General features: G+C 50.5%; 1 protein-coding gene across 3 annotated transcripts in view; it reads right to left on the bottom strand.

Annotated features, from left to right (window-relative positions):
* CTBP2 (C-terminal binding protein 2) overlaps positions 1-8,761 on the bottom strand; it is a 269,000-nt gene that overhangs the window by 93,367 nt on the left and 166,872 nt on the right. The gene's annotated exons all lie outside the window — the stretch shown is intronic.

Consider the following 8,761-nt stretch of genomic DNA (forward strand, 5'->3'; position numbering starts at 1 on the left):
TCCTGCACTCATGGCCATGGAGTTACATGGTGCAGGAGTGGCTGGCAGGCAGGCAGAAAAGTGGGGAAAGTGGTGGCGGGGGGCGGGTGGAAGCAAGTGAGCGGGCGGGAGTGCAGGGCCTGCACCAGCAACTCAGGGCCAGTGCTGGTAGGGCCCAGAGCAGGGAGGCAGGAGCGTGAGGTGTGGGATGGCAGGGGTCTATGGAGCTGGTCTGTGCTGTGGTAGCAGGGAGAGAGGGAAGCTGGCCCAGCTCCATAGAGCCCATGCTGGCCGGAATCCCATACTCCTGCCGCCCCGCTCTGGGCTCCACCAGCACCGGCCCTGGGACACTGGCACAGGCCCTGCACTCCCATCTGGCTGTCTCTGCGCTCCTGTGCACCCGCTCATTCCCAGTCCCCACTGTCCCAGCCCCACAGTACAGGCAGGGACCAGTGCGCACAGTCCTGACCCCGCTCAGCTGTCTGGGCTGAGCACAGGAGGAACTGCTGTTCAGCGTGGGGGGAAAGTGGCCCCTCCCCCTTCCCCTTGCGTCCTGGTGCAGCCGCCTGGAGCCTGCGCAGGGATGCTCTGTGTCTTTGCCGTGTCACCACTGCCTCTGCAGCGCAGAGCAGACACAGAGCAGCTCCACCAGAAAGCACCGCTACCGGGAGGTGCTGCTTTCCCCCCACACTGAGCAGCAGTTTCTCTCCCGCGCCACTGCTGCTGAGCCTGGGCCCCTGTACCAGCTCCGGGCTTGCCCATCCAGACTGAGCAGCAGCAGCAGTGGCAGGAGGCCCGGCGGGGGCGGGTGGCGCCCCAGCCGCAGCTGGGCAGTTTTACATGCAGCCGCCTGGAGCCTGCGCCATGCCGAGCTGCTCTGTGGCTCCATCACCACTGCCTCTGGGCTACCCAGCACAGCAGCGATGACAGTGTGGAGCAGCCACAGGGCAGCTCACAGGTGGTGATGACAACTGCAGGGCAGCCCAGCATGGTACAGGCTCTGGGCAGCCGCACCAAAAACTGCCTGGTGGTGGTGAGGGGTTGCTTTCCCTTGCACCGAGCACCAGTTTCTGCCCAGCTGTTGCTGCCACTGCTGCTCAGCCTGGACAGGTGAACCTGGAGCTGGCATAGGGCACACAGGGTCGCAACTGAATGTGCTGGTCCCCACTGTTACCACTGCATGCTCAGGGATGGCAGGACATGCCACGGTTGGGCAGTGCAGATCGGGCACGGGGTGCGCTGGGGCTGCACACTGTCGATGGTGACAGGGAGGCACCACAGGACGCTCAGGCTCTGTCCTGTTGCAGGGCAGGGTTAGGTGCTGACCGGCCCAAGGGTGTGTGCGTAGGGGGGCTCCCATGCACACCAAACATGCCCTCAAACCCTTCCCACAAACCCCATAGCCACACCCTTCCTGACACACAATCGCACACCCCACAAATACGGAAACCCCCCATACCCATCCACGTACATTCACACCCAGAGCTCCCCACAAACCCCACACCCGCCCACCCATACCCCCCGACACCACTGCACACCCCACACAATATTTCATAGATTTCATAGACATTAGGGCTGGAAGGGACCTCGGAAGATCATCGAGTCCAGCCCCCTGCCCAAAGGGCAGGAAGTCAGCTGGGTTCATAGGATCCCAGCAAGATGAGCATCCAGTTTGCTCTTGAAGGTGTTCACTGTAGGCGCTTGAACCACCTCCGGTGGCAGGCTGTTCCAGACCTTGGGGGCTCAGACAGTAAAAAAATTCTTCCTTATGTCCAGCCTGAAACGGTCTTGTAGTAGTTTATGACCATTCGACCTAGTCGTCATCCCTTGGGGCGCTCTGGTGAACAAACATTCCCCCAGATAATGGTGGTCATCCCTGATAAACTTATAGGTGGCCATCAGATCACCCCTGAGCCTGCGCTTTTCCAGGCTAAAGAGCCCCAGGGCTCTCAGCCTGTCAATGATGACCCCCAAGTCTCTTTCTTCCATAGTGCTAGCCAACATAGCACTGCCGAGCCTATAAGGATGCTGCGGGTTTTTTTCCCCAAGGTGGAGCACCTTGCATTTATTGGCGTTGAACACCATCAGATTCTCGTCCGCCCACTTGCTGAGCCTGTCCAGGTCAGCCTGGATAACCTGCCTGTCTTCTGGTGTGGATGCTTTGCCCCCAAGTTTGGTGTCATCGGCGAACTTGGCCAGTTCTGATCGCTTCTGACTCCAGTGTCCACATCATTAATGAAGATGTTGAACAGTATGGGTCCAAGGACAGAGCCTTGGGGGACCCCACTGGTCACAGGACACCACGATGAGTGACTTCCATCGATTACTACCCTCTGGGTCCGACCCCGGAGCCAATTTTCCAGCCAGTGGATCGTGGAGGACCCAAGGCGACAATTGGCCAGTTTCTCCAAGAGGCGATCATGGGACACCAGATCGAAGGCTTTTTTGAAGTCAAGATATATGACATCAATCTCTTCTCCCTTGTCCAGGTGATAGGTCACCTGGTCGTAGAAGGAAATGAGATTGGTCAAGCAAGACCTACCCGCAACAAACCCGTGCTGGCTATCCCTTAAGATGTTGGTGTCGGCCAGTCCATTAAGGATGGCCTCTTTAATAAACTTTTCTAAGATCTTCCCCGGGATAGAAGTCAGGCTGATGGGCCTATAGTTAGCTGGATCCACTTTCCTCCCTTTCTTGAAGATAGGCACCACATTGGCCTTTCTTCCAGTCTTCAGGCACTACACCAGAGCGCCAAGAGTTTTCAAAGATCCGTGCTAGAGGCTGGGCTATGATGCTTGCCAGCTCCTTGAGTACCTGGGGTGAAGATTGTCAGGGCCGGCTGACTTGAAGGTATCCAGCTTCTCAAGGTGTTCCTTCATGAGGTCAGCATCAATGGAGGGCAGGGGATCACCCTCACCTGGACTTCCCTGTCCTGTAGCGGGCATGGGCGTCCCATGGGACAGATGAAAGACCGAAGCAAAGTACCTATTTAATAGGTTGGCTTTTTCCTGGGCGTCAGTTGTCAGTTGCCCCATCTGGTTCAGCTGGGGTCCAACGTTGCCCCTGCTTTTCCTCCGGCTCCCTACATATCTGAAAAAGGACTTTTTATTGTCCTTGAAGGACAATAAAAAAAGTTAGGAGTTTATGCAAAGAGTTTATGCAAGAGTAAGACTACATTTTGAACTATTATGCAATCACTTCTACATATACAGCACAAATACACACAAATCAGGACAAAATATTTTTTTTAAATTAAATTAAAATATATTATTATAGTGACCAGGGGGCAGAACACCTGTCAAGGGGCAGGGCTACCCATGCAGCCCTAGACAGCTTGCCAAACTCCATAAGCGGCCCTCTGCCCAAAATAATTGCCTGCCCCTGCTCTAAAACCAGGTCCACACTTAAAAAAAGAAGTAGTAATAGTGAGCACCAGGATAAAACTTAGTTTTCCTTATGACCTCCTGGATCTGACCATCTACTGCCTTTCCTGAAATGTGACTGACAAATCTGCTGACAGGGGTCAGTCAGACCTCCTAAAAAATAACCATCCAGCAACTAAACCAACTTTTCTCTTCAGCTAAAATCTTATGAAAGTTAAAAATATCTGATGAAGTCCTCAAGAATAACTTCCACATTTCTTGCTTTGCAGAAGCCAGGAAATTTGACAGCTCCATTGCTGAGCTTGTGAACATTCATGCAAGTGGCTGAGTTTAAGCACCTAAGAAGTCCCACTGACTTCCCTGCAACTACTCATGTGCTTTAAGTACATGTGTATGTGCTTGCAGGATCAGGACTTGGTGACTTGAATTAAGAGCTGTTGGGCAGGATTTCCAGCCATCTCTCATTCTAAATTGTCACCTCACTGCAAACCCTGTTTTGCACCACCAGCCAGCTCTGCCCTCTTGCTAACCTCTCTGCTAAAGGTAGACACAGCCTGTAGTCCCAATGAACACAACAGGGAGTGCAAATGTGACCATTATAACCAGTGTGAAACGTGACAGAGAGAAAAAAAGAAAAGTTTGAACTCCCAGTGAATCAGGAAATGAATAAGAAATGCTCTAAATGAAATATTTATAGAGGGGCAGTGGGGCTCTTGTTTTTCTTTCTGCATTCTTAACAGGTCTTATGCAAATACCAATAATTCTGTAGCTATTTATAAATCAAGAATCAGGTAAGGGTCGCCAATGGTCTAATCCTACAGAGCTAATTCTATATAACACTGCATGCTTGGGAAAACAGCAATTCACAAATATTGACATTCCTAACTTGAGGGCAGAGACTGAGGAATGTGTTATACATGCAAGTCATTGTATTATCCTTTACCTGTTAATATTAAAGATAGTTTGAAAGCCTAACATGAAACAAACAAAAATCTTATCAAAAGATGAAAGCTTTTGTATTTGAGCCTTGGTGAAAAAATACATGATTATAGTTTCATCCAACAGATTTCTACTCAACATTGATGTGATGTGTAACATGTTCTACTATGAGAGAGAAACTGCAAGCAAAATAAAAGTTTTCTTTAAAAAAAAAAAAAAAAAAGATGTTGAGCCCTGTCATTTCAAACCCCATAAAACTGGTGCATGAAGATCAAATTTTTAGAAGCAAAATAACCTGATGCTGGGTAAATATCTAGCTTTAGATGCTAGAAAAAAATTAGTTATCTATGTCAGAGGGGAAAAAGATGTTTTACATACCGAAAAGTTGTTTAAAAGTGGGCTGTTAAATCTATAATCAGGAAGTTACAAATCTACGTGGGTTGGGACAGGTTGGTTCACCTCCAACTATGTAGTAACATTAAAAAGATCCGTTTCAGGTTGACCCAAAAGTAGAAAAGGACTATGGCCAAAAAAATTTAATCCAGCTCCAACATGCAGCGCTGGAGTATCTATTCTCTTCTTAGCTTTCATGTAGAACTCCTCTCAGCATTAATGGAAAGCCCTCTACAGAAGGAGCGTTTAGAGCAGCGATCACATATCAGGACTCTTGGTTTCTCTGTCTACCTCTGCCACCGACTCACTGTGTTATCTTCAGCAAGCCACGTCTCAGAGTCTCACATTCCCCATTTCTAAAATGAGTATGACAATTTATGTTTACTTTGCTCAGTTGTTACGAAGATTAATTCATTAGTATTTGATATGTGCTCTGAATGCCTGGATAAAAAGAAACAGAAAACTGCAGGGTAGGTTTATTATTATAGCCCGGTAGTTCTCAATCTTTTAGACTTAAGGCACCTCTCATTAGATTCAAGGCACCCCTCAGACAATGTCAACTCTTACCTTTAATTTGTTTCTTGACTACAGAAAAATAATACAGCAATTCTGCTGCTGCTGCAAAGAACTCAAAAAGACCACAACAGGTCAGAATGATTTTCATGCTCTGGATATCTACTTGAAAACTCTGGGTTTATCTCGTGAATTGTGTGTAGATGTCTGCCCACCTAACAGTGCTAATATTGCACGACACCCAGGGGCATTATTAAAAGGATCTCATGGCATTCCAGGGTGCCTGGCTGTTACAGCCTCTTTTCTTAAAACATGTCATCATGTATAATGACTGCTGATGGTTAGCAAGGCTTTTTCTTCCTCTGTGTGGCTTGCAGCAACCAGCAACTCAAGAATCATAGCTAAGGCAGAGTTAAACATAATTTTCTGGTGCACAGTGGATATAAAAGGGAAAAAAGGAATGACACACACTGTAAATGCTGTGTAAAGAATTTAGCCTAAATGAAAAATGGAGGTGGGGGGAGGGAATGAAGGGGAGAAGTGTTTGTGCTAAACCCTAGGAAGTCATTGAATTTGCTAAAATTTGGCTTTACAAAGAGCTTTCTTATGGTGGCAACAAGCACACAGCATAGATGGGCTTTCTAGCTGTAGATTTGTAGTCCTCTAATTTTCTCTGTAAATTAGAGGACTACAAAGAGAAAATTAGCAGGATTGTGCAGGAATCATTTTCAATAATCAAAGGAATAGTACAGCATCTGAAAGCACTCAGCTCTTGAAGCCCTGCCACATGCTTTTACCAATTTCCAAACCAAAAGCGTGGATGCTTTAGAACTTCAACAAAACACTCCAAAAGGAAACCCAAATACCAACTTGGTGCATTACAAGAAAAACAAAGTCTTTTAAGATTAGCTGCATATTAAACAATTGCAGCCCCAGGTAACTCTAGATTGTGATTACTATAAAATAAAAAACAAAAGCTTATGTCCATTTGTAACTCTCACTCCCTGAAACTGGGATATAAATTTATTGAAAACATTGGGTCAATGTTCCCACGGCTTGTGCACTAAAAGCTGGGGCTATTTACTAAAAACAAACTCTTCATGTTCTGCACAAGCTGACATCTCCAACTTAGGTTGCCATTCTAATTTACTCTACAAAAATGGTTCCCAGGCACAAAAATAGAAAAGAAAAAAAGAAAAGGGGACACATAGTCTGCACTTATGTAAGAAAAACCTCCAAAGCACCAAGTATGTCAAAACCAACATCAATTACTATGGAAAATTGGTCACTGAAATACCATTGTGAGCAACAATAACTTGCTAAAACCCCACAGAATCCAGCGTGTCAATGTGACCAAATAGAAAGACACCAGTCGGGTTCTCAAGTACAAAACGTATCTGCAAACAGTGTGTATGTATATGAATTGTGTCTCTGCTTGTCAAGAGTTCAAAAGGGTTCTCCGAATATGTTCTTATAGCACAGTATATTACTTAATATATACCTTGTATCTGCAGATTCCTTTTATTAAATTCATACCATATATTTTTAAGTGAAGAACCCACTGAACACTGCATGGAACAAAATTTAAACAACTCTGAAATGTATCTGTGCAATCCATCCTCCAGATTCTTTTTGTGTGGTACCTTCACTGATTGGCTAGGGACAGAAGTTACACATAAACCAGTTTAAGTGATCAGAAACTGGCTTAAGCCTGTAACAGAACATAAGTTCAGTGCACATAAACCAGTTTCAAAGCAGCCAAAACTGGTTTAAGATAAACCGGATTGAATGTATTATCAGACTTAACTGATCTGAGTCAAACCGATTTATGCAACTTGTTCCAGCATCCCAGCATGCTTTGCAGCCCTGGGCGGGGTGGTGCTCCAGAAAGCAGGGCTGGCCTCTCTCCTCTGCTGTAGCCCAAGCAGGGGTGGGGGCCTGGCCAGATGCATGGCCTCCTGAGACAATGGGAGCAGGGTGGGGGTTTATTCCCCACTTCCCTACGGGGGGACTGTGGCCCCTGTCAGCCATTCTCCTCCCTCCCCACTCCAGAAGCAGGGAAGGGTGCATGGCCAGAGCCGGCCAGCACGGTCCCCACCACCCACCTGCCTGACCAGTGGCTGGGGTTCAGGGCTGAGCCAGCTGGCCCGTGAGTGCTCCTGAGGGCAGAGGCAGAGGGGCCAGCCTGGCCTCGGTCGCCAGGGTTGGGCCCTTCTCAGAGGGCTGCAGCTCAAGCTGGGGTTGCAGGGGATGTGCAGCTCTCCACACCCAAGCTGGGCAGGGCTGTATGGAGCCCCAGCTGGCTGGGAAGGGCCCCGCGGGGCCAGCCCATGGAGACAGGGCCCGTCCCAGCCCACTGCAACTGCGTGACAGCCCAGCCTGTGGGGACTGACTGGGGAGCCGGCTTTCCGGGTCAGCTCAGAGGTGCCGTACCACCATGCCCCGTCCTGTGCAGCACCCAGGGCTGCAGGTGTGCAACCAGATGCGGGCTGGCAGGGGACAGGGGGGCTGTTCTGTCCCGCTTGCCTCCAGCTGCCGCTGCTGCTGCCACAGCTGCATGACTCGGGGCCCAGCGGCATGACTCGGGGGGGGGGGGGAAGGCAGCTTCAGCCTCCCAATGCATGGAGCTCAGGCTCCAGCTCCTAGATGACTTGGAAGGTGGTGCTGTGTGATGCAAAGGAGCAGAAGCCACAGCTGGAGGTGAGGGGAGAAAAACAGCCCTGCTGGGGCTGGTGGCTTCCATCCAGTGCGTGGAGCTCTGGCTGCAGCCCCCAGATGCTTTCCACCCAGATGAGCTGGAGCCAGGGCTCCATGCGCTGGGCAGAAGCTGCAGGGCTGAAGCTCCCCTCTCCCCCAACCCAGAGTGGCATGGTGTGGCCACATCAGCAGCAGCTGGAGGCAAAGGGGGCAGAACAGTCTCCCTGACCCTGCCCAGCCCGCAGCTGGTTGTGTGTCAGCAGCCCTGGGTGCTGCACAGGACAGGGGGTACAGCAGCAGCTGCCGGGCTCAGGGCCTGCCGGCACCTCTGAGTTGGTCTGGGAAGCCCACTCCCCAACCATCCCCTGCCCATGTTTCTGGGCCAGGCTGTCATGCAGCTGCAGTGAGCTGGGAAGGGCCCTGCCCCCACAGGGTCCTTCCCAGCAGGCTGCGGCTCCATTACTCCCCTGCCTGGCTTGGGTGCGGGGAGATGCGAGCAATCTGGCTGCGCAGACCTCGTGGCCCCAGCCTGGGCTGCCTCTTTGCCTCTGCCCTCAGCAGTACCTGCAGGCCGGCTGGGCCCAGCCATGCAGCCCCAGCTCCAGCCCTAGGCAGATAGCAGGGCCATGCCAGACAGCTCTGGCCAGGCCCCCTGCCACCTGAGCAAGAGCAGGAGGGAAAGGTGGGCAGGCCCCGACTGGGGTCCCATGCCTGCTGGAGACAGGGGAGTTTAATCCCCATCCCCTGCCCGCTTTTGCCTGAGGCTCTGCCCCGGCTGATATCTGGCTTCAGGGTCAAGCCTGGCAAGGGTTTCTTCCCCTCTGTCCCTCCAGGCACAGCTTGGCTGGGGTCCCTAC

Source organism: Alligator sinensis, unplaced genomic scaffold, assembly GCF_000455745.1.
Source record: "Alligator sinensis unplaced genomic scaffold, ASM45574v1 scaffold193_1, whole genome shotgun sequence".
Lineage (NCBI taxonomy): Eukaryota > Metazoa > Chordata > Crocodylia > Alligatoridae > Alligator > Alligator sinensis.